Raw genomic sequence first — 27,416 nt, 5'->3', positions numbered from 1 at the left:
CTTTTGTTGGGTAATTAGTGGGTAATTTATGATTATTATTATTATTATTATTATTATTATTATTATTATTATTATTATTATTATTATTATTATTATAATTTTATTATTTGTAATATTGTCACTTATAATTCATGATTTGCTAATTCGGATTCAAAAGTGTGAATCATCTTCGCTGACAGTAGCTGTGGAGAAATTTTCCCCAAGAGGTGGGGGTATCAGCCCCTTTCAGCCCCCTGTGGGACTCAGCCCTCCAGAGGGGCTAATAGCCTCTCTTGCTTCCGCATGATCAGTAATTGGAAGTAGATGCTACACCGTGTACCAGTCAGAAGTTACTTACTCTCCTTGCACCATAGTGTTCTGCAATTGAGTGATACTGAAGTGAGGAAAAGGGACTCTCTTTACTTAGCAGGAAAATTATAGAAAATTCTGCACCCACTTCGTTCACAAGTTGAGGCTATCATAAACTGTTTTCTATGCCCAGACAGCAAGAAATCAAGCATCATGTGTTAACTACTGTTGCAGCGTTTAGCAAGGAAGGGAAATAACGCTGGAATCAGCAGATCCTTTGTAAGAAGGCAGTAAGGACTGAGAGGGCGCGCCACAGGGTACATTGCTTTACGTACTGGTGCAAGCAAATTGCGCGTTTCTGTACATCAGAGACAATCTCAACTTTTGCGGTAGAACAAATACAGTGAAGTATACCTATCTTCCTCAGTTGACATTACTGTGAAAGGACGAAGACTGAAAGACAGTGTAATGTAACAGTGTGTACTGAGAACTATCTTTATAGACTAACAGTGCACCATAGAATACTACGACTTCAATCAAGACAGCGATAACGGGTTGCAGCCTTGTCAAGAGCCAGGGATAAAGTTATGGGTCAGCTACAAATACCCAGGTACGTCTAGTAAGATATGACACTGGTTCAGTCAGCTGCGCAGCAGATAGCTAGTTAATAACTTATTAGAAGTGTGGAAAATTGCATTTATCTGAATGTAACTCATTATGTACATAACAGTAAATGATAACAAAGATATTTATTATTTATCAGAGTTACATAGACAAGTAGGAATTTGGGACACCTAGGTCACAAAAATGTCCCCCTTCGATACCGACAACTGTCATATCCACAAGGTGCTCTAGACCTATAATTACAAATGAAATATACATAAGGGGGATTACCAACAGACCCCTGGCAGTCTTCAAGCGGGCACTGGACAAGCACCTAAAGTCGGTTCCTGACCAGCCAGGCTGTGGCTCGTACGTTGGTTTGCGTGCAGCCAACAGTAACAGCCTGGTTGATCAGGCTCTGATCCACCAGGAGGCCTGATCACAGACCGGGTCGCGGGGGCGTTGACCCCCGGAACTCTCTCCAGGTAAACTCCAGGTAAACTCACCAGGAATTCTGGCAAATATATAAATTTGTGGACTGTATATTAAAATTAATAAATGATTATATATATATATATATATATATATATATATATATATATATATATATATATATATATATATAAACAATTTACATAACAGAAGGAGAATATCTTAATATCACTCACCAATTTGACTGGAGATTAATATGTATCATACTCAGAAAACCTCACTGTCTATACGTGAAATAACACTGGCCAGAGTTAAACATAAACAGACTTATCTGAGGTTCCTGGAGCTGTCTTGTCCAGTCGCCTGATATCTCAAGTTATGCAGGAATGCACATCCAACAATTTCGCCTCCTATTTGAGAGATGTCAGCCCAATTTTACCTCTAGAGCACGAAAATTCTTCCCAATATTCACTAACGTTTGTGTTAACCAGTTCAAACATGGCGAGTCCTCTGCGCAGGCACAGGCTTCCCATTTTTTATGATATAAATTTTTATTAAATACAATATGTTACACTAATTTACATAACAAATACACTGTATTTCTTCTGGAAAATACATTATTTTCCACACTGCGGCCGGCCGGAGTTCATTGCTAAACGACTCAAATTACTCCTTCCTTTAGGAGATGATTCCAGCCGGTTCTGGCTTGAGTGGCTGTTCTCCTAGTAGGTCTTACTACGATTTCATCTTCCGGCATCACTTGGTCAGCGTTATCTTCCATATCACTCGTGTCACTTTCCCTCAGATTTTCATTTGCGTTTGATTGAACACCATTTAATTCCAAGGGAATCAATTTATTAATTGTGCGTAAACTTTCCTGGCCACGACACAACACTTTGACATTCCTGACAACACCTTGTGCATCTGGGTACAATGTCAATACTTTGCCCAGAGGCCACAATGTTCGATGTTGTTCAGTATCAATCAACACAATGTCACCTGGTTGAATATGTAGGCCTACCAGCTTTCTCTCACTAGATTTGAAGGTGCTAGAGTTTAGGCATATTAGTATGTCAATAACCCTGGTGCGTAAGCCGTACTAGTACGTCAGAAGCCCTGAAAGGGTTAATAAGCCTAATTCTCCAGTACATGCCCAGGAAAGTTTTAAGTCAGCCATCACAGGTCCAGGACTACAGGGAACAGCTAGGAGGAGCCCAGTTCCCCAGGGTCAAGGGCTCCACCCATTGTGGGCTGGAGGCTTTTTAACCTTATTGCTGTACATGTTGCAATAAACAGGACCACCTACAGCCATATTGCAGAAAGATGTTTAGGGACCAGGCTGCAGCAGATGCTGAACAATTTGGTTAAAATCAAGGATTACACTGGTTATTTAAGTGTATGTAGCTGTCTGGGAGATAAAAATTCTCATGAAAGATGCTGTTTTTTGGCATCAATGCTTGCAATTCTTAGCCCACTGCAGGAACAGAAGCATGTTCTCCTCTGTTGACCTTACTTTGAAGGAATTTTATCCAAAGCTAGACAGTTTATTTTACGAGGAATTTTGGACAGAGCCTCGTAAATCTAGTTAAAAGTCTATGCTCATCCCTTTCTTTTCTGTGTTAGCAGCAGATGTTTATATTAAGGGGCAAGATGGAGCGTCTGTCCTTCGGTCATTGAAGAGTTCAACAAAGACTCTTATGACACCCACACTATATGGAACCTAAAAGGCTTCTTCAGAGGTTCTGTACCTGGATTTCCTAGGGTTAGTACCAGTTGGACCAGAGGTTCTTGTGTTTTCCAAAGACCATTTTGGTCATAACTGGTATGAAGGGAGTTTAGACTTGCGGCCAACTGCTTCTTTTGTGTGCGGTCTCTTCTTTTTTTCCTTCCCAGGAACATTGTAGGGGCAGAGTTCATCATAGATCATTGACTGACCTGTGAATTGGAAAACAAAGCATTCCTGAAAATCAACAATGATGAGAAGACAACAAAATGGCCGAAGCAGTCTTCACCTGATCGCATGAAAGCTGCTTGCACCAACTAGAGGAAAGAACTGTATGGTATGCATGTTTTTGTATATTCTAATCTCCCTTAAGCTATACAAATGTGTCCCATTGAAGCATCTAACTTCTGGAATAATGGACCGTACTGCTTAACTATTTTGTTAAAAGCAACGATTACACTGGGTATTTAAGTGTATGTAGGTGTCTGGGAGATGATGATTCTCTTGAAAGATGCTGTGTTTTGGCATCATTGCATTAAATTGTAGATGCAGCTCTGAGCCCATTGCAATAACACAAACTTCTCTTATGCTGACCTTACCATGGAGGATTTTATCTAAGGCTAGACAGTTTATTTTACAAGGAATTCTGGCTAGGGCCTTGTAAATCATATGAAAAGTCCATGATCATGCCTTCTTTTTCGAGGGTCACAGCAGACATTTCAGTTTCCGTGTCTTTTGGTTTGTAAAGTAGGTCTCTTTAAAGTTACCAAGTATGTAGTATTGTAGATTTCTATCTTTATAATATTTATCAATGAGGCTCTTGTACAATTTTAAAGCTTGCCTGGTTGTTATAACTGAAGTTAGTTTGTAATACATGGGATGAACCTGCGTCCCATTTTGAATATCTCTTGGAGAGATTTAGTACATTTCAAGTAAATGTAAATGACTAGAAATCATCTGTTGGCCATTTTAGTATAACTTTGTTGGGTCATGACGTAGGTAGTGGCAAGAAAATTTGCCAAAGTTTTTGTTATTGAAAATTATCCATTTGCTCTTGATAAAAAGTTGCTACAAAGATTGTGGATTTGAAAAGGCTTTAAGTATGTTAAATATCTCTTATAGAAATAATTTGTTTCTTAGATTTTTGAAATGCATTTGTTTCTTCTGTCTTACAGTTGATGAATGTGATTTTGAAGTAAGGGAAGCCATAGCCAAGAAGAGGTAGCCAGAAGCTGTGAGTCGAAATCACAGGGAGTGAGTGCAAACCTGAGGCAGCAAGTGGAAACTAGAATAGGAAGCCTGTGGAAACTACCTGGTATGTATTATTGTTTAATTGTTAAAGTGAGGCAGATTGATGTCTTAGAAATATTTTTGAAAGGTTACCTGACTGTTATAATTGTAGTTGTTCATACGTGGGATGAACACGTGTCCTTTGTTCAATATGTGTTGGATAGGTTTAGGACATTTCAAGTAAATGCAAATGACTTCAAGTCATATGTTGGCCATTTGAATACCACTTTGTTGGATCTGGAAGGTAGTGGGAAAGTGCTATGTAAATTTGCCAAAGTGTTTGTTATTAAAAAATAAACACTCTGCCTGTATGTGTCCCTTCCTCCCACCCTCTCTGCCTGTATGTGTCCCTCCCTTCCCCTTCTGCCAGTATGTGTCCCTCCTCCCTCTCTGCCTATGTGTGTCCCTCTCCCCTCTGCCTGTGCATGTGCCTCACCTCTCCCCCTATCTGCCTGTGTGTGTGTGTGTCCTTCCCTCCCCCCTCTCTGCCTGTGTGTGTGTGTCCCTCCATCCCCCTCTCTACATGTGTGGGTGCCCCTCAACTCCGCCCTCTGCCTGTGTGTGTGTCCTTCCTTTCCCCCTCTCTGCCTGTGTGTCCCTCCATCCCCCTCTCTACCTGTGTGGGTGCCCCTCAACTCCGCCCTCTGCCTGTGTGTGTGTCCTTCCTTTTCCCCTCTCTGCCTGTGTGTCCCTCCATCCCCCTCTCTACCTGTGTGGGTGCCCCTCAACTCCCCCCTCTGCCTATGTGTGTATGTCCTTCCCTCCCCCCTCTCTGCCTGTGTGTGTCTCTCCCTCCCCCTCTCTACCTGTGTGAATGCCCCTCAACTCCCCCCTCTGCCTGTGTGTGTTTCCCTCCCCCCTCTCTACCTGTGTGTCCCTCTCTCCCTCCTCAGTTATTTTTAGTTATTAATGATTTTTAGTTATTTTCCAGTTATTTTTATTTACTTTTCAGCTATTTTTATTATTTTTAGTTATTTGTTATTAGTTAATTTTAGTAACTTTCAGTTATTTTCAGATATTTTTAGTTATTTTTTGTTAATTTTTGTTAGTTATTTTTAGTTATTCTTTATTTTTTAGTTAATTTTAGTTATTTTTTATTTATTATATTTAGTTATATTAATTATATTTTTAGTTATTTTTACTTATTACTTCTTTTTAGTTATTGTTAGTTATTACTTATTTTTATTTATTTTTTAGTTAATTTTAATTGATTTTAGTTATTTTTTATTTATTTTTAGTTATTTTTTAGTTTTTTGCTATTAGTTATTTTCATAATTTATAATTTATATTTTATTTTTTAGTTATTTTAGTTATTTTTTTAGTTATTAGTTATTGGGCAGCCACGGAGATGTCTGAGAAAGTGATGTTTATCTTTAGACATTATAGGTTTTGGTAATGCTATCTACTGAAGCCCAGGTGTTTTGTTCCTTGACACATGTCTTCAGTGCTTCAGCTGAGGATCTTGTCATGCTGTTTCATAAAGACTGATCTGTTTCCCTTCAAGAATGGAGATGGAAATATGGTAAACTGTCTGGCTTGTAGGGTCTTGACTGTAGAGTCATATGTGAGCTTAGATGCTTCAGTGTCATCAGTGCAAATGACAATGATGGAGTCCTTCAATGAGCAGATCAAGACAAATTTGATGTGCAAGCAGGTACTTATGGCAGTAGCTAAAGGTGTGATGTAGTTCAGCTGGGCTTGTGAGGTCTCTAGGGAGACCTAATTTAACCAATTATATGGTCACACCTTGCCTTGGCAAACGTCTGTAGCCAAGCCCACGTCTGAGGTCTTTTGTTCTTGACGGCGTCAGACCTAGGCGTCAGGTCGTACACATGGTTGTGGAGGGTGCTTGGACCACGATATAAGCCCAAGGAACAGCTGAGCAGAGGAGATTCGAGCGGAACTGCTGCTGGAGTGCAGAGCTCCTGAGCGGAGATTCGAGCAGAGCTGCTGCTATGGTGCAGAGCTCCTGAGCAGAGATTCGAGCGGAGCTACTGCTGGGGTGCAGAGCTCCTGAGCAGAGATTCAAGCAGAGCTGCTGCTGGGGCGCAGGGCTCGGGAGAAGGCTGCTGAAGTCTCTGGAGGAGACTGTTGGAGGCACTGGGCAGAGTACTGGCTTGGCGCAGTACTCGTGTTGTGTAGGTCTTGGGACCTGTGGCTTAGTTCCTGTAGTGAACTGTCCTCTGAACTATATTGTAAGTTATATTCATTTTGGTCAAGTTGATTGTATTCCCTGTCTCACTGCTTATGTGTACCACCCTAGTTATCTAAACCACAATAATGTTCTCCTGTTCCCAAATATATTATTATACAAAGACTTAATAATAAACTGTGTTTGAGTAGAATAGTAATATTCACGGTCCCCGTTATTTGCTATTCCTATTTCTTATATTTTATTATGTTTAGTTAAAGTAGTGAGAGGGTGAGTAGTGTGGTGGGTAGAGTAATGGAAGGTGGAAGTTGTAGTCACCAGTGACTTCACATTACCTACCAACCTCCGCTAATCATCTCTCCTACCACTTCGCCCGCCTGTCCCCTACCTACTGACTCCCTCCGCTTACCCCCATATTCCCCAAACCAATACCCCCCTACATGACAAAGGTGGAGTTGTTAATTGCTCCATTTGCTGGCTTGATTTTCACACGACGTGTGTAGTAGCTCAATGTGTCCCGTAGCTCAATTGCTGGCGCACTCAGCTCACACACTGAGGTCCGGAGTTCGAATCTCTGGTACAGCTGGAAAACATTAGGGAGGTGTTTCCATAAGACACATGCTGTCCCAGTTAGTCGACTAGTATGGGTCGCATCCTGGGACAAAACTTACCTAATACGTCCGAAATGATCAGCATAACAAGTATGTCATTGATGTCAGCTAGGCCTGTTTACCTTGTAATGTACATGTAGAAATAAAGATGCAGTGGTAACTCAAGTTTCGTACTTAATTAATAAATTCCAGGAGCTAGTACTAGAGTCGAAACATACTAAAGTCAAAGCAATATTTCTGATAAGAAATAATGTAAATCCAATTAATCTGTTCCTGCTGTCAGGAGGCATGACAAAATAGTACTTCAATATGACGTTATTATCAGCTCTATGGGTTATTTATCTAGCATAATTCATCTAATATCACATAATAAACAATATAAATAACATAAAACCCTGATATGCAGTTATGAGTGTACTGTATATGCATTTTATCACTCTAGGGCCCTTTAAATGCCTAGTATATAATGTAATGTTCACTCGAGGAGAAGCAAAGCCAGGCAGACTCACGATGTGATGAATGGTTTTGAAAACCGACAAGTTGAAGAAGTGAGACATGCAACACATGGGAATCTTTATTGAAGAAGCGTTTCGCCACACAGTGGCTTCATCAGTCCAATACAAAGTAGAAATGGGTAAGGAGAGGAGAAGTTCGAGGTAATCAGTCCCTCAACCTGGAAACGATGTGTTCAGTCCATCACTCTTGTAGGAAGTGCAGAATAGGGCCAGAGAGGTGGCTTATATACTGCGGTGAGATGAGTTGTATTGGACTGATGAAGCCACTGTGTGGCGAAACGTTTCTTCAATAAAGATTCCCATGTGTTGCATAAGTGTCTCAATTCTTCAGACTCACGATGGCTGCGTGGGGAGGTAGGCAGGTGGACAGGTCTGGCATGTGGGATGAAACACGAGGCACAGTGTGAAATTCGGGACAAAATTGAGCCGAAAAAACAGTTCTAAACTCGAAGCATACGAAACTCAGGGTGTACCAAATTTATTTCCATTGGGGTCCTTGTCGTATCTTATTTTTAAATCACTACTATTCTATATCGTCTTTAAATTTAAATTTATCCAGTTTTAATGCATTATTTCAAGTCATTTCTTGAAAGGATGGCCTCTATTTATCTGGTTTATTTATGTCCATCTTCTACTTATAAGAAGTTTGTGTAGGAGCCATAGTGACTCTTAACAACAACAAAAACAAACATTCAATTCAATTCAAAGTTTATTCTCTATAAGGATTACAATGCTGAGTTTGCAGAATTTGGTTATTGTGTGGTTTACATGTAGTAAAATAATGATTACAGAGTGTACCACTAGAACACCTAGCATGGCTAGGCATTTCGGGCAGACTTAGTTTAATTCTTAATTTTAAAATATTACAAATTATGAGGTAAGTTGGTATTATGGCTAAGTGACTAAATACTAGTTTGTGAGTTTAGCAATGTGAATGCTTTTGTTTTGGCACAGTACATAGTTTCAGTATTGGAGTATCACAGGATTTATTATTTTAAGATTGAGATTAATATTTCTGTTTATGGTCAAATGGGTGAGTGAGTGTAAGTGTGAACCACCAGGTGGTATTCGTGTAGTTAGTTGACGGGGTGTATCAAGGAGATAAGATGTTTTCTAATGGTAGTTTTGAAGGTGATGAATGTGTCTGCAGTTTTAGAGTTCTCAGGTAGGGTGTTCCAGATTTTAGGGCCTTTGACATACATTGAATTTTTGTAAAGGTTTAGTCGGACACGGGGAATATCGTAGAGATGTTTGTGTCTGGTGTTATGCCTGTGGGTTCTGTCACAACTATCAAGAAAGCGTTTTAGGTCAAGGTTGATATTGGAGTTTAAGGTCCTGTAGATGTAGATTGCACAGTAGTAAGTGTGGATGTATTGAACAGGGAGTAAGTTTAGATCTATGAAGAGTGGGGGGGGGGTGTTGCCAGGGATGGGATTTAGTGATTATTCTTACTGCAGCTTTTTGTTGGGTTATTATTGGCTTTAGGTGTGTTGCTGCAGTTGATCTCCAAGCACAAATAGCATAGGTGAGGTATGGATAAATAAGTGAGTGGTATAGTGTGAGAAGGGCATTTTGCGGCACGTAGTATCGTATCTTGGGATCCAAACCATTTTGGATGCTTTTTAGGTTATGTGTTGGATATGGGTGCTGAAATTCAGGTTGTTGTCAAGGTATAGGCCTAGGAATTTGCCCTCATTATGTCTGGTAATTAGAGTGTTGTCGATCTTAATGTTAATTTGTGCATCTCCTGCTCTGCTACCAAACATAATATAGTAGGTTTTGTCAGTGTTAAGCATAAGTTTATTGGCTGTCATCCAAGTCGATATTTTGATCAGCTCCTCATTAACAATGGTGTTGAGGGTGGCAAGATTAGGGTGAGAGATGACATAAGTCGTGTCGTCAGCAAAGAGAATGGGTTTCAGGTGTTGGGATACGTTTGGAAGATCAGTGATGTATATGAGGAAGAGCATGGGACCAAGGACACTTCCCTGCAGAACTCCAGTATCAAGTGGTCGTGTTGTTGATGCTGTGTCTTTAATGGTGACATACTGATACCTATTAGTAAGGTAAGATTTGAAATAAGCAAGCGCATGGCCTCTTATACCGTAATGGTCAAGTTTGTGGTGTAGGATGTCGTGGTCTACTGTGTCAAAAGCTTTTCTTAGGTCAATAAAAATTCCTAGTGGATATTCCTTATTTTCCAATGCTGTGTAAAGCAGATCTAGCATTTATGGAAAATTTTCTAGGGTGCTTACCTGTATGTACCTCAACATTATATACATACAAGTAATCTCATTGGGAGACAGTTAGTTAGTTTAATACGTTTATTATGCACCCTATACCCATCCTGTGGGCGGTAGTCAAAAGATTACAGAGGTACATAATGGGTCCAGGGACTGGGCCTCAAAGTTTTGATAGCTGAGCAAGTTACAGAGGTAATGAATTCACAATTTACAAAGGTAATGAACTCACAATTTACAAAGGTAATGAACTCCAGGTAGGTCTAGTCACAATCATGACAAGTTACAAAGGTATTTACAGATTACAGAGGTGCACAATGGGTCCAGGGACCGGGCTCCAAAGTTTTGATGGCTGAACTAGGTACAAGGTAATGAACTCACAAGTTACAAAGGTAATGAACTCACAAGTTACAAAGGTAATGAATACTGTAAGAATGGTTACTTACGTTTATACATGGCTGCAATCATGAACAAATTTTAGAGTAATGAGCAATTCACACTTCCACACCCGGTCACAACTGTAGTGAGTTATTGGTGCAAATGTTGATTGCTGAGTCTCTCTCTCTCACACACACACACACATACAAATTCATACACACACACACATAAACACACACACACACACACACACACACACACACACACACACACACACACACACACACACACACACACACACACACACACACACACACACACACACATACACAAACTCATACACACGCACACACACTCATACACACACACACACTCATACACACACACACACTCATACTCACACACACACACACACACAAACACACACACACACACACACACACACACACACACACACACACACACACACACACACACACACACACACACACACACACACACACACACACGTGCACATATGTGGTAATGCTTTATTTGCAGCTAGCAAAGTCAGGGTATTTCTCCAGAATGGTCTGTAATATACCACTGTGGATAAAATACTTAGCCATTTCTTGAACACTTCTGAGTGAGTTGTTTCTAAATTCATTAATTTTATCGCACTCCAGTACATAATGACGCAGGGTGTGACAATAATCCATCTGGCAAAGTTTACATTTCGTTTGGTCTACATCTGGTGGTGGTGATTTAACCTGCCAAAGATACTTGTAACCCAGCCGGAGCCGGGCGGTAGTGACATCCAAGAGTCTGCTTATTTTGTTGGATGCACCATAGACATGTGGCTCCTCCTGCATGATAGAATGATGATAGATGGACTCACTGGTGTCAATCTCCCTGAGCCTTAAGTCCATAAAATTCAGCTGAAGTTCTTTTCGTATTATTGTTCTCAAACTACTACCTGACAAGCCAAGATTGTAATCTACTCCCTCTTTGAAAGCATACAGCTTAGCCAATTTATCAGTTCTATCATGCATCTGAAGACCAATGTGAGATGGAATCCACAGCATATGCACTCTGACTCCACTGTCCACAATCCTACCATACCTGTGTCTGGCTTCTGACACAAGCATGCCACAATTTATGCTTAATGAGTTGAGAGCATTTATGGATGACAGAGAATCAGTTACAATTAAACTGTCAATCTTTGATACATAGATGCATTTCAGTGCAAGGAGTATGGCAAACAGTTCTGTCTGAAGGGTAGAGGCCCAATTATTGATGCGTGCTCCAATTTCTTTAAGAGAGCCATCACTCTGTACGACAACAGCAGCACTACCAGCTGCACCAGTGGATTGGTGAACAGAACCATCAACGTAAATAATTTGCGAGAGTGTGTGCTGTGTGACTAAGTTATCAATACAGCTTAAGGCCTCATGTTTGGCTTCAAGGCGAAGTTTTGGTTGTGATTTAAGAAGTAGTTTGGGGGGAAATGGAGGAATGGTAGTTTGGAATGGGGTAATATTCCATGGAGCGGAGAAGTGCCGCTGTTGTCTTACTTGACATAGATCATGTATCTGATTCATGCGGAGGTCGGTTCCAGTCTTTTCGATCCATCTGGAGGAGTGTTCACCAGTGCTGAGGAAAGTTTGGAGGGCTTCTGTGCAGGGGTTTGAATGAGCTTGCCTGAGCATATTAACCCCAATTAGGATATTTCTTTCAGTAACACGATCTCTGATGCTTGGAATATCAAGTTCTTTTTGCATATTTAAAATTTTGGCAGTACGAGGGCATCCTAGGATGATCTTCATTGCTTCGTTCTGCAGTTTTTCCAGCCCTCCAAGCTTCCAGTCAGACACAAGAGCAAGTAGTGGCGCAGCATAATCAACCAATGATCTAATATAAGCAAGATACATCATTTTCACAATTTTAACATTAGCACCATACCTGGGGTGAAGCCCTGCCACAACTCTAAGTGCTCTTAGTCGTTCTTTGTATTGGCGACAAAGTCTTGTTACAACAGGTCCAAGTAGTGGAACCTCAAAGCCTAGATACCTGTATCTGCTTACATATTCTAGAAGAGACCCATCATGCAATTGGATCTGACGAACTGTGCCTCTCTGTCGAGGAGGACGCCTATTGAGTATCTTTGTTTTAGCAGTAGAGATTATCAACCCCAGGTCCTGACACGAGGCTAGTACATGATTAAGAATGTTTTGGGTGTTGGAGAATCCGGTGGTGTGAATCATTATATCATCAGCAAAACTAATCACATAATTATGGGGCTGACTAGGCATAGCATTAAGTAATGCATTAATTAGAATATTGAACAGTGTGGGACTGAGCACACCTCCCTGTGGGGTTCCTAATTCAAAGTCTTTAGTTACACTTCTATGTCCCTGGAACAACACAGACGATTTTCTGTTGGACAGGTAGCCTTTAATCCAGCGGAGAAGCCATCCTCCAACATCCATTCTGGCAAGTTCACTAATTATTACATGTCGATTGGCTACATCGAAAGCGGATTTAAGGTCAAGGAAGGTAGTGTAGGAGCTGTCAGTGTGCAGGGTGAGAAAGGTGGCTATGCAATGATGCACGCTCCTTCCATGCATGAAACCATGTAACCGGGGAGACAAAAATTGTTTGATTCTGTACATGAGACGATTAAGAATCATTCTCTCAAATGTTTTACACAAGCAGCTAGTAAGAGATATTGGGCGAAATGCATTTTGTTGATTGGGCTTAGGAATTGGAATGATGAGGCTGTTGGTCCAAGATTGAGGGAGCTCCCCAGTTACATAGCTCATGTTATATAATTCAAGTAATGGATTACCTGGTACTCGACACAGCAATCTGAGTATGTTGTAAGTAATACCATCCTCACCAGGAGACGTGGAGTTGCCCTTAGTTAGCGCTGCATCAAGTTCATAATTAGTGAAAGGAATGTTGCAATCATCTGCCTTACTGAGCATAAAGCAAACAAGTCTCTCCCTTGCATCATATTTGTCATTTAATTTTGCCTGTGTGGTACTGGGAAGATTGTCATAGCTAGATGTAGCAGCCCAAGCACTGACTAACTCATTTGCCCTATGCAAGGGATGAGGGTGCGCGATCTGCCCAGTTCGGTTACCCTTAATTCTATTTATGTCCCTCCATGCCCGGCTAAGTGGGGTGTGAGCATTAAGACCGTTGACAAATTTTTCCCAGTCGGTTTGCCGCAGCTCTGTCATACGCTCTCTGGCAGCAGCAAGGGCAGTTTGGAAGAGCCTCGGCATTCCAGGGGTACGATGTTTTCTATAGGCTAGGCCTAGTCTGCGAGCAGTACGTTTCAGTGTACGAAGTTTAGAATCATTGTAATGAGTATGGTTTTTGAAGGAGGTATGATTATTATGGAAGTTTGTTGGGTTTAGAGTACCAAGAGGTTGCAGTGGCGGCTCTAAGTAGTTCTGAATACTGCTCACAAGATCATTGTTAAAGGTCTCTACAGAGGAACACTCATAGGAATTATACCAGTCAGTCACATGTGCAACAAAGTCATCATGCTGATCTGTGGGAACATTAAAACGTTTCCGTTTGAATATCCCACCAGGAAGGATAGTATTACCAATATCTAGAGAGGTTAGCCTAGGGAAATGATCAGACGCTATATCTGTTACAATGGAAGACTCACAGCTGGCAGAAGTAATGTTGAAGCCCAGGCACAGATCAAGGACGCCTCCATAGATATGTGTGGGTTCAAGGTCACCTACAATTTGGACATTATCATGACTGTTTAAGAGTGACAACAGTTGATTGCCATTACGATTACCAAACTGTGAGTTTCCAATGCTTTTGTGTCTCGCATTGTAATCGCCAATAATAAGAGTAGGCTCAGAATGAGCACAAGTTTGGAGCTCCAAGTAATTAAATTTATCAGCAGGAGCATACAAGTTAAATATGTTGAGAGCAGAGTTCCCTATATAAATCCTAACACCGTGATATTGTAGCCCCTCTGTTTTCTTGTGTGCAAGAAGGTGATGGGGAAGTGATTTTTTAATATATAGAACACAAGAGTTAGTAGATTTGAGGTTATATGCAACAAATGATGGTAATTTAGGGGGTTGGGATTTTTCAGGGACTCTGCACTCTTGTAGACACACAACATCAATGGGTTCGGTGGTTACTATATGATGAAGTTCAGGAAGTCTTTTTCTAAGTGATGCAATGTTCCAGCTTAATATAGAAAGTTTATACGAGTTTTGATCCATTATAGTAGTCCTGGGATCTTGTTGAGTTTCTCAGCATAATGAAAAAAATTGTTCATATAAATAGCAGACCTTATCAATGTCAACAGTGCTACCCTTGTCCATGAGTTTTGTAAGTGCACTTCCAGTTGTAAGGCCTCGTGGGAGTCTTCGTAAACCCAGAGCATGACGCTGTTTATGTGTGAATGTATGATAGGTGACACCACCACCACTCACATTCCCTCCTCCACTAACATTACACGCAACACTACAACTGTCATCACCAGCGCCACTACCAACATTGTGTTCATTACATTTGTCAACAGTATTGTATTCAACATTAATGTCTATGTGACTAACCTCATCACACTCTGCACCACCACTTATATTATGCTCATCACTATTACTAACATTATAGACACCACCGCTCTCATCACACTCTTCACCACCACTTAAATTACGCTCATCACTATTACTAACATTATAGACACCACCGCTCTCATCACACTCTTCACCACCACTTAAATTACGCTCATCACTATTACTAACATTATAGACACCATTGCCCTCATCACACTCTTCACCACCACTTATATTACGGTCATCACTATTACTAACATCATTGACACCATAGCCTTCGTTATGATGCTCACTACAGTTATCAACACAAGTATTATATTCGTCATTTCTGTGATTAAGAACACCACCACCACCTTGTTCAGCAGCCTTACACTTGCTTTCACAAATTGTGACAATCTTGTTATTGGTACACTCTACACATCTTTCCTTGTGTTGTTCAAGTTGTTGTTTCAGGAGAAATTGTTGTGTTTCCAGTATTTTTATGCGCAACATCAGGTTGTATACCACAGGAGCAAGACTTGGAACATCTGGAGACGTGAAGTCCCGGTCAGCTGAGCTATTTGGCTGACTGTCAGCTGACTCAGCTAGGCTGGTATTGACAGCCGACGTGATGGAGGTCTGTTGACGTACTCCCCAGGTGAGGTGCTCAACCCCATTGTCTGAGGGCAGGCATGAGCCAGTATTCAGACCCGAGGTACCTGGTAGTCCTGGGGGGCCATTATGAGGGGTACAGGGTGAAGTGTGGTTGGCTGCGATGCGATCAGCCCTCACACTGCAGTCAGCATGAGCTGCTGTGACTCCTGAGGTCTTACAATTGATACATTGTTTAGCAACAGTCTGTTGCTGTTTGATCATAGCATAACACCGTTCAGAAGGATGAGCATTGGCACACACTGCACACCAGTGTGACTTAGATGGGCATTTCCTGGCGATGTGGCCCCAGCGTTGACACTTATGGAAAATTTTCTAGGGTGCTTACCTGTATGTACCTCAACATTATATACATACCAGTAAACTCATTGGGAGACAACCATATTGTTTACCGTAGTCACCCCGTGTAGACATGTGAGAAAACTTAACCACCCCTGGTCGCGGCAAGTGGTTCCTTCGACCTCACAATCTTATCCATATCTATCCGAGACCAGTATGGATTGGATAGCACCCACAAGTACGGTGCTACTAATTAATTGTGGACTGTATAGATTATATTAGTGTAACTGAATGAAGAGGGGGGGGGTAGGTTACACATGGATATATCCATCAAGGAAAACCACTTGTACATAATCTCTCCACTTACCAGATATTCTCTGGTGGTCACTTGATGTAGCTGGATCACTCATAACCTATCTAATCACAACATACCTAACTGGCCAGCATCAGTCTGCTATAACTAGAAAGGTTACTTAACTGTGGGTGATTGATACTCCTTATTTCCTCCATTCCCATCTCATTTCGAAGTCCTGCTACACCGACATGGTTCTTATTCCGGCAGGACGAGGTATCCGTCGGTTTGTCCCGGTTTAGAAGTCGTGATTCCATAAAGCTTCATTATCCCCGGTACGAGAATCACGCATTCACTCGGAGCAGGGCGATCTATTTCACATCCTGCATTCTCTTAACTCAATGTTATTATCACTGATTACATTACCATTCACAGGACGATTTAACGTCTCATAATTATTATACACATTAGAGGTCACTCCATTAAGATCTGAGGCCGATGAGTGAGGATTAACACACGGGTATTTCCCCTGGACACACACAATGGCCGCGCACCAGTCACACCCCGGTCGAACATTATTCACTAATTTTACCACCTTTTTACGGTGGTCCCATAAATCACGTTCCCTCACTCTTCACCAGGACCAGTTATGACACTTCCTATTATGAAATGAGGCCTATATTAATCCTTAGGCCGCCGTGAATGCCAATTTCCTGGTTCCATGTTTTCACAGCCTCCTCACCACATTCAAAACACTCCTGCCAGCCCCATGGCCCGAGTCAACCTATACCCCCGCACATCCGCGCATGCGCAAAGGGAACTCTTGGTTCTATCCTATTGTCAAATACATTTTTGACTCATATCGACACATTAAACACCTATTAGGCACTATAGCTTCGGAAAATCAAAAATATTCCACAGCAATTTTATGATTGCATCATTAGTGCTCATATTTTTCCTGAATCCAAATTGGCAGGGGTTGAGTATGTTTTGTGACGTTATAAATGAATATAGTCTCCTGTGCACGAGTTTCTCAAAGATTTTGAATAGCAATGGTAGGGTCACCACCTTTATGTATTGGTGTAACCCTTGCCATCTTGAGTAGTTTCGGGAAGGTGCTAGTTTCTAGTGACTTGTTAAAAAGTAATGAAATAGCATGCGAAAGGACATGGGCTGCTCGCTTGTACAATGATGGTGGGACATGAGACAGATTCCCTGAGTTATTTTTAAGTGACTTTATAATCTCGGTGACTTCCGTGGGCTCAGTTGGTGCAAGATAGAAGGAATCTGGGAAATTCCCATCTAGGTAGTCCCCGGCATGGGCATTGGTATGTGGGATTTTATTGGCGAGATTAGATCCTATGGTTGAGAAGTCGTTTATCTTGTTAGCTGTGTCAGTGGGATGTAGTGGTGTTTCATTAGGTTTAGTTAGGACAATATTCTTGTTTTTTTTCAGTTTGTGGGTCCCTAGAATCTGAGAGAGTGTTTTCCAGGTCTTTTTTATATCTCCTCTAGTGTCTGTGAATCTACTGGAGTAGTACAGTTGTTTGGCTTTCTTTATTACTTTGGTGAGAACTGATGAAGAGTGTTTAAGAATATCTTTGTGTATTAAGCCCTGTCTATATTGCTTTTCATATTGGTGTTTCTTGTCAATGGATTTCAGAATGGTGCTGGTTAGCCATGGGCAACCAAGCCGTTTGTTTGTGATCTGTTTCGTTTTTATAGGACAATGTTTGTTGTATAGTCTAAGTAATTTGTTAAGAAAAATGTCTGTCCAGTCATTAATACCATTGGCCTTGGAGAATTCTGTAGGCCAGTCAACAGTCTCTAGGTCAGCTGTGAACTTCTTTATTGAGGCCTCATCATGGAGTCTAAATGAACCCACCTTCACACCCGTTGGCAACAACGTTGGTCTACCATGCTCGGTCACAAACTTTAATCTATTAAACCGAGTATAGGTTACTGGCCGTCTTGTCACCAGTGTCGAGGTTGGGAGACTGCTCTCTCCCGTCTTCGCATTGGCCATACTCGTCTTACTCATGGATATCTCATGGAGAGGTGCCCTGCTCCTCTCTGTGAGAATTGTCAGGTTCCATTATCAGTCAGCCACATTCTGTTAGACTGCCCACTTTATCAAGGAGCACACAGAATTTACCTCCATTGTTGTCTTCGCTCTGCTGCTCTCTCTTTACCTTCCCTTCTCGCTGATGGACCCAGCTTTCATCTGGACTCTCTCAGTGACTTTTTGACAACAACTGACTTACTTCACAAACTCTGATAACTTCAGCCCTTTCTACCTCAATCTCTTGCTACCCTCTACCCCCTCACTATCCCCTGCCCCGCTGTTTTCTGTAACCTACTGATCGTCCCTCCCCCCTTCTGCCACCCAATACCCTCGCTTCCTTCCCAATCCTGCAGCGCTGTATAGCCATTGTGACTTAACGCTTCTTTTTGATTATAATAATATGAACTAAATCTTTAGTTCATTTTTTGCATAACAGATGGCACTATAAATAATGAAAATGGGAGGATGAATTAGGGGAAACTAAACTAAATATGTTTTAGCTCACTTTTTGCTCAATAGATGGCAAAAAAAAAAAAAAATTGAAAATGGGAGGATTAATTAGGGGAGACTGAATAAAATATTTTTAGTTCATAATTCTCACACTAGATGGCATCCAAGTGCCATTTTCATTAGTAATTTTCAGCACCATCTATTGTGCAAAAAATGAACCAAAAGTTTAGTTCAGAATTTTCACAATAGATGGCAGCAAAGTGCCATTTCCATTATTAGTTTTCAGTGCCATCTATTGTGCAAAAAATAAACTAAAAATATTTTGTTTAGTCTCCCCTAGTTTATTCTCCCATTTTCAACTTTTTTTTTTTGCCATCTATTGAGCAAAAAGTGAACTAAAATAAATTTAGTTTAGTCTTCCCAAGTTTATCCTCCCATTTTCAATTTTTTTTTTTGCCATCTATTGAGCAAAAAGTGAACTGAAAAAAATTTAATTTAGTCTACCCTAGTTTTTTTTATTATTTTATTATCACACTGGCCGATTCCCACCGAGGCAGGGTGGCCCGAAAAAGAAAAACTTTCACCATCATTCACTCCATCACTGTCTTGCCAGAAGGGTGCTTTACACTACAGTTTTTAAACTGCAACATTAACACCCCTCCTTCAGAGTGCAGGCACTGTACTTCCTATCTCCAGGACTCAAGTCCGGCCTGCCGGTTTCCCTGAACCCCTTCATAAATGTTACTTTGCTCACACTCCAACAGCACGTCAAGTATTAAAAACCATTTGTCTCCATTCACTCCTATCAAACACGCTCACGCATACCTGCTGGAGGTCCAAGCCCCTCGCACACAAAACCTCCTTTACCCCCTCTCTCCAACCTTTCCTAGGCCGACCCCTACCCTGCCTTCCTTCCGCTACAGACTGATACACTCTTGAAGTTATTCTGTTTTGCTCCATTCTCTCTACATGTCCGAACCACCTCAACAACCCTTCCTCAGCCCTCTGGACAACAGTTTTGGTAATCCTGCACCTCCTAACTTCCAAATTACGAATTCTCTGCATTATATTCACACCACACATTGCCCTCAGACATGACATCTCCACTGCCTCCAGCCTTCTCCTCACTGCAACATTCATCACCCATGCTTCACACCCATATAAGAGCATTGGTAAAACTATACTCTCATACATTCCCCTCTTTGCCTCCAAGGACAAAGTTCTTTGTCTCCACAGACTCCTAAGTGCACCACTCACTCTTTTCCCCTCATCAATTCTATGATTCACCTCATCTTTCATAGACCCATCCGCTGACACGTCCACTCCCAAATATCTGAATACATTCACCTCCTCCATACTCTCTCCCTCCAATCTGATATTCAATCTTTCATCACCTAATCTTTTTGTTATCCTCATAACCTTACTCTTTCCTGTATTCACCTTTAATTTTCTTCTTTTGCACACCCTACCAAATTCATCCACCAATCTCTGCAACTTCTCTTCAGAATCTCCCAAGAGCACAGTGTCATCAGCAAAGAGCAGCTGTGACAACTCCCACTTTGTGTGTGATTCTTTATCTTTTAACTCCACGCCTCTTGCCAAGACCCTCGCATTTACTTCTCTTACAACCCCATCTATAAAAATATTAAACAACCACGGTGACATCACACATCCCTGTCTAAGGCCTACTTTTACTGGGAAATAATTTCCCTCTTTCCTACATACTCTAACTTGAGCCTCGCTATCCTCGTAAAAACTCTTCACTGCTTTCAGTAACCTACCTCCTACACCATACACTTGCAACATCTGCCACATTGCCCCCCTATCCACCCTGTCATACGCCTTTTCCAAATCCATAAATGCCACAAAGACCTCTTTAGCCTTATCTAAATACTGTTCACTTATATGTTTCACTGTAAACACCTGGTCCACACACCCCCTACCTTTCCTAAAGCCTCCTTGTTCATCTGCTATCCTATTCTCCGTCTTACTCTTAATTCTTTCAATAATAACTCTACCATACACTTTACCAGGTATACTCAGCAGACTTATCCCCCTATAATTTTTGCACTCTCTTTTATCCCCTTTGCCTTTATACAAAGGAACTATGCATGCTCTCTGCCAATCCCTAGGTACCTTACCCTCTTCCATACATTTATTAAATAATTGCACCAACCACTCCAAAACTATATCCCCACCTGCTTTTAACATTTCTATCTTTATCCCATCAATCCCGGCTGCCTTACCCCCTTTCATTTTACCTACTGCCTCACGAACTTCCCCCACACTCACAACTGGCTCTTCCTCACTCCTACAAGATGTTATTCCTCCTTGTCCTATACATGAAATCACAGCTTCCCTATCTTCATCAACATTTAACAATTCCTCAAAATATTCCCTCCATCTTCCCAATACCTCTAACTCTCCATTTAATAACTCTCCTCTCCTATTTTTAACTGACAAATCCATTTGTTCTCTAGGCTTTCTTAACTTGTTAATCTCACTCCAAAACTTTTTCTTATTTTCAACAAAATTTGTTGATAACATCTCACCCACTCTCTCATTTGCTCTCTTTTTACATTGCTTCACCACTCTCTTAACCTCTCTCTTTTTCTCCATATACTCTTCCCTCCTTGCATCACTTCTACTTTGTAAAAACTTCTCATATGCTAACTTTTTCTCCCTTACTACTCTCTTTACATCATTCCACCAATCGCTCCTCTTCCCTCCCGCACCCACTTTCCTGTAACCACAAACTTCTGCTGAACACTCTAACACTACATTTTTAAACCTACCCCATACCTCTTCGACCCCATTGCCTATGCTCTCATTAGCCCATCTATCCTCCAATAGCTGTTTATATCTTACCCTAACTGCCTCTTTTAGTTTATAAACCTTCACCTCTCTCTTCCCTGATGCTTCTATTCTCCTTGTATCCCATCTACCTTTTATTACTCTCAGTGTAGCTACAACTAGAAAGTGATCTGATATATCTGTGGCCCCTCTATAAACATGTACATCCTGAAGTCTACTCAACAGTCTTTTATCTACCAATACATAATCCAACAAACTAGTTTATCCTCCCATTTTCGTTAACTTATAGTGCCATCTATTATGCAAAAACTGAACTAGATTTAGTAAATAATTCCAACAATGGATGGCAGCCAAAGTGCCATTTTCATTAGTAATTTTTAGTGTCATCTATTGTGCAAAAAATAAACTAATTTAGTGTATTCTTCCTCCCATAGATGGCAACCTAGTGCCATTTTTCATTAACTACCATTATCAAAACTAAATGCTAAACCCACCCAGGTCATACAGTGCTGTCTCCCTGCACTAAATGGCACCCCAAATGCAGTGTAGTGACTTAATGATGCCAAGCACTATCATTTTCCTTATACGAGATGGCACCAAAGTGCAATGTTATAGGTGCAATCTGTAGTTGTATTATCAAGCATAAGTGCTAAACCTGTAGGGTTATACAGCACCTGTGGGGGGGATGTGGAAGGTATTCAGGCTTAATTCAGGGAACTAGAGCTCAGATTCAATTCCCTAAATCAAGAGCCCCTCACCAGTGTCAAGGAACCTTCCTTGAGGGGATCTGTAGTTGTAGACACAGAATAACTAACTTTATTAAGACAATTATAATCATGGGGGAGCGATAAAAACCCGTAGGATTATACAGCGCATGTAGAAGGGGGGGGGTGGAAGGTATTCAGACTCAATTTAGGGAACTGGAGCACAGATCCAATTCCCTAGATCAAGAGCCCATCACTAGCATCAAGGAACCTCCCTTGAGGGGATTAAGACAACAATAATCTTGTATCAGAATTTATTGTGATACATCATATCTGGTATACCTGGAGAGAGTTCCGGGGGTCAATGCCCCTGCCTCATGGTGGATCAGGACCTGATCAACCAGGCTGTTACTGCTGGCTGCACGTACAAGCCACAGCCCGGCTGGTCAGGTACTGACTTTAGGTGCCTGTCCAGTGCCTGCTTGAAGACAGCCAGGGGTCTATTGGCAATCCCCCTGATGTATGCTGGGAGGCAGTTGAACAGTCTTGAGCCCCTAACACTTATTGTGTTGTCACTTATTGTGCTAGTGGTACCCCTGCTTTTCATTGGGGGGATGTTGCACTGTCTGCCGAGTCTGTTGCTCTCATAGGGAGAGATTTTCATATACAAGTTTGGTACTGATCCCTCTAGGATTTTCCAGGTGTATATAATCATGTATCTCTCCCTCCTGCATTCTAGGGAGTACAGGTTTAGGAACTTCAAGCATTCCCACAGTTTATAGGCTGGAGAAACAGAAGTGTAAATATTAGAGAAGTATGGCAGTAGGCCTACTGTCCCATGCTACGGTAGATCTTGAGGCACATTAACATGTTAGGTAGTGATGGTATGTCCTGGTAGTTATCTGCTTCAAAATTTATATTATGTATTTGTATTGAGCAGTGAAGAGCTTTTACGAGGATAGTGAGGCTCAGGTTAGAGTATGTAGGAGAGAGGGAGATTAGGAAAGGTTGGAGGGGGTAATGGAGATGTTGTATGCGAAGGGCTTGGACATCCAGCAAGCATGCGTGAGCATGTTAGGAGCAAATGGAGACAAATGGTTTTTAGGACTTGACGTGCTGTTGGAGTGTAAGCAAGGTAACATTTACATGTATAAAGGGATTCATGGAAACCAGCAAGCTGGACTTGATTCCTGGAGATGGGAAGTACAGTGCACTCTGAAGGAGGGGTGTTAATGTTGCAGTTTTATAACTGTAGTGTAAGCACGCATCTGGCAAGGCAGTGATGGAGGGAATGATGAAAGTTTTTCTTTTTCGGGCTGCCCTACATTGGTGGGAGACAGCCAATGTGTTAATAAAAAATTATGGGGAGCACTAAACCTGTAGGGATTGTACAGCACCTGAAGGGGAGCTGGGGTATTATTATAATAAAAAAAAGCACTAAACCACAAGGGCCATACAGCGCTGCAGGGCAGGAAAGGAAGCGAGGGTATCGGGTGGCAAAAGGGAGAGGGATGATTAGTAGGTTACAGAGAACAGCGGGGCAGTGGATAGTGCAGGGGTAGAGGGTAGCAAGAGATTGATGTAGAAAGGGCTGAGGGGAGTGCTAAAGGTATTATCATCAGAGTTTGTGGAATAAATCAGTTGTTGTCAAAAAGTCAATGAGAGAGTCCGGATTAAAGGAGGGTCCATCAGCAAGAAGGGAAGGTAAAGAGAGAGCAACAGAGCGGAGACGACGACGAGGGTAAATTCTGCATGCTTGTTAATAGAGTGGGCAGACTAACAGAATGTGGCTAACTGATACTGGAACCTGACAATTCTCACAGAAAGCAGGGCACCTCTCCATGAGATACCCGTAAGACGAGTGTGGCTAATGCGAAGACGGGAGAGAGTAGTCTCCTAGCCACAACACTGATGACAAGGGTGTGAAGGTGGGTAGCTATTACAGCAAAATAGTCAATAAATGGAACACCTCTATATGAGTGAGCTACTCAAGTCCCAATATGACTCAGTTTTTAGCAAGCCACTAACCAGACTGAGAGTCAAAGATCTAAATGATTTTTTTTATGAGAGCCACAGAATTTAGTAAACACAAGCCTATCTGATGTTATCCTGATACCAAATGACTTCAAACAGGTGATAAATGACATACCCATACACTCTGCCCCAGGGCAGACTCGTGGAACTCCATGTTCATCAAGAACTGCAAGAAGCCCCTATCACGTGCTTTTAACATCCTATGGAGAGGAAGCATGGACACAGGTCGTCCCACAGTTACTAAAAACAACAGACATTGCCCCACTCCACAAAGGGGGCAGTAAAGCAATAGCAAAGAACTACAGACCAATAGCGTTAACATCCCATATCATAAAAATCTTTGAAAGGGTCCTAAGAAGCAAGATCACCACCCATCTAGATACCCATCAAATACACAACCCAGGGCAACATGGGTTTAGAGCAGGGCGCTCCTGTCTGTCCCAACTACTGGATCACTACGACAAGGTCCTAGATGCACTAGAAGACAAAAAGAATGCAGATGTAATATATACAGACTTTGCAAAAGCCTTCGACAAGTATGACCATGACGTAATAGCTCACAAAATGCGTGCTAAAGGAATAACAGGAAAAGCTGGTAGATGGATCTATAATTTTCTCACAAACAGAACACAAAGAGTAGTAGTCAACAGAGTAAAGTCTGAGGTGGCTACGGTGAAAAGCTGTTACGCAAGGCACAGTACTTGCTCCCATCTTGTTTCTCATCCTCATATCTGACATAGACAAGGATGTCAGCCACAGAATCATGTCTTCCTTTGCAGATGACACCCAAATCTGCATGACAGTGTCTTCCATTGCAGACACTGCAAGGCTCCAGGCAGGCATCAACCAAATCTTTCAGTGGGCTGCAGAAAACAATATGAAGTTCAACGATGAGAAATTTCAATTATTCCGATATGGTAAACATGAGGAAATTAAAACTTCATCAGAGTATAAAACAAATTCCAGCCACACAATAGAGCGAAAAACTAACGTCAAAGACCTGGGAGTGATCATGTCGGAAGATCTCATCTTCAAGGACCATAACATTGTATCAATTGCATCTGCTAAAAAAAAAAAAGGATGGATAATGAGAACCTTCAAAACTAGGGATGCCAAGCCCATGATGACACTCTTCAGGTCGTTTGTTCTATCTAGGCTGGAATATTGTTGCACACTAACAGCACCTTTCAAGGCAGGTGAAATTGCTGACCTAGAAAATGTACAGAGAACCTTCACGGCATGCATAATGGAGATAAAACACCTCAATTACTGGGAGCGCTTGAAGTTCCTGAACCTGTACTCCCTGGAATGCAGGTGGGAGAGATATATGATTATATACACCTGGAAAATCCTAGAGGGACTAGTACCAAACTTGCACACGAAAATCATTCTCTCCGAAAGCAAAAGACTCAGCAGACGATGCAACATCCCCCAATGAAAAGCACCCTGCTTTTCATTGGGAGGATGTTGCATCACTAGCATGCTAAGAGACAACACAATAAGTGTCAGGGGCCCAAGACTGTTCAACTGCCTCCCAGCATACATAAGGGGGATTACCAATAGACCCCTGGCTGTCTTCAAGCAGGCACTGGACAGGCACCTAAAGTCGGTACCTGACCAGCTGGGCTGTGGCTCGTACGTTGGATTGCGTACAGCCAGCAGTAAAAGCCTGGTTGATCAGGCCCTGTTCCACCATGAGGCCTGGTCACAGACCAGGCAGCGGGGACGTTGACCTCCGAAACTCTCTCCAGGTCTCCAGCAATATGAAACTGGAAGGTCATGTACTGCTGACCACGAAGCAGTGTCTGCCTCTTCATTGTCCTGTACGTCAACATGACTAGGGACCCAACAAAAAACAATATCTTTATGCTTAGTAGAGATATGGCATAACCAAAGTTGGATATGGAGAACTAGGGGGTGAGGTGTATCAAATTTTCGTATAGCCTGTAAAGCACTAAGGGAGTCTGAAATAACCACAAATGATAACACAGGCATAGATGCAATATGGATAAGTGCTGCAAGAATGGCATACAATTCAGCAGTAAAAATGCTAGCCGAGGATAGTAAATGCCCTTGCACAACGCTGTCTGGAAACACTGCTGCGAATCAGACGCCGTCAGAAGACTTCAAGCCATCTGTGTACACTGTGATGGCATGAGAATGAGAGCAGAAGTGGTCAAGAAAAAGAGACCGGGAAGCTACTGTAGGTAGTTGGGTTTTCGCACAAGGGAGTGAGAAAGAACAGACTCGAACAGCTGGAACTTCCCAGGTGGGCAGGGAAAAGTGAGATGCTACATGAACGTAGAAAACATCTTGATAAAGCCACAGTGTCACTAATACATCTTGATAAAGTCAGTGTGTCACAAACACATCTTGATAAAACCACAGTGTCACAAACACATCTTGATAAAGCCAGTGTGTGTGTGAAACACAGTCAATAAAGGATCACCTTACACTTTATTTGTGTCTATTTTTCCATATTGCTCTACTTTGTCCTTTGGATGTATGGAAGTTTGTCATGGGATTCTCTCTGCAGTTTGTAATGATGATGATTATTGCAGTTTTATAATAAATGTTTGAGTTTTGCAATCTTCCTGACATATCAACATCACTGTTATATACAAGCCTCATAATTAATATTATATAATATTATATTAAAACTTCTGGCCCACTAGATGCACACTAACCAAACTAAAGTACAGTGGTACCTCGGGATACAAAGCTCAAAACTTGAACAATTATGCAAGTGTATTTATGTAAGTGCTTTTGTAAGTCTATTTTTGGGGGTCTGAAATGGATTAATCTAATTTACGTTATTCCTTATGGGAACAAATTCGTTTAGTATCAGCACTCAAACAGCCTTCTGGAACAAACTAATTTTGTATCCCAAGGTACCACTGTACTGTACTATATTGTACATGTCTATACCATTACTATAATTTGTAAATGATAAATGTATAGGTAATCCTGGCTTTATACATCATTGTTCCATGCCTTAGACAGCTGTACCACACTGCTACACCATTACATCTAACCGTAAGAAAAGAATTTTTCCTTGAAAGTCATGCATGTCATAAGAGGCTACTAAAATGCCAGTAGCAAAGGGCTAGTAACCCCTTCTCCTGTATACATCACTATATATAAAAAAGACTTGTTTTTCTTTTTAGGTCACCCTGCCTCAGTGGGACATGGCTGGCACATTGAAAAAACTTCTGCTGCCTGAGGTATCCCAGCAAGTGAGCCTGTATCCTGTATTATCCCAGTGCTTAACAGAATAAGGAATGGCATAAGAGGGTACAAATAAAAATGGGAACTATG

At 41.5% G+C, this 27,416-nt stretch overlaps 1 long non-coding RNA gene across 1 annotated transcript; it reads left to right on the top strand.

Moving 5' to 3' along the window:
• Positions 1 to 591: 591 nt before the first annotated feature.
• LOC138852772 (uncharacterized) lies at positions 592 to 27,416 on the top strand. The gene is made up of 3 exons (XR_011392077.1): positions 592 to 898; positions 4,222 to 4,361; positions 27,266 to 27,416. It is a non-coding gene; the product is annotated as an uncharacterized lncRNA (long non-coding RNA).

Source organism: Cherax quadricarinatus, chromosome 16 (assembly GCF_038502225.1).
Source record: "Cherax quadricarinatus isolate ZL_2023a chromosome 16, ASM3850222v1, whole genome shotgun sequence".
In the NCBI taxonomy this organism is placed as follows: domain Eukaryota; kingdom Metazoa; phylum Arthropoda; class Malacostraca; order Decapoda; family Parastacidae; genus Cherax; species Cherax quadricarinatus.
The sequence above is the reverse complement of the archived record's forward strand: the minus strand, read 5'-3'. Positions and strand labels throughout refer to the sequence as shown.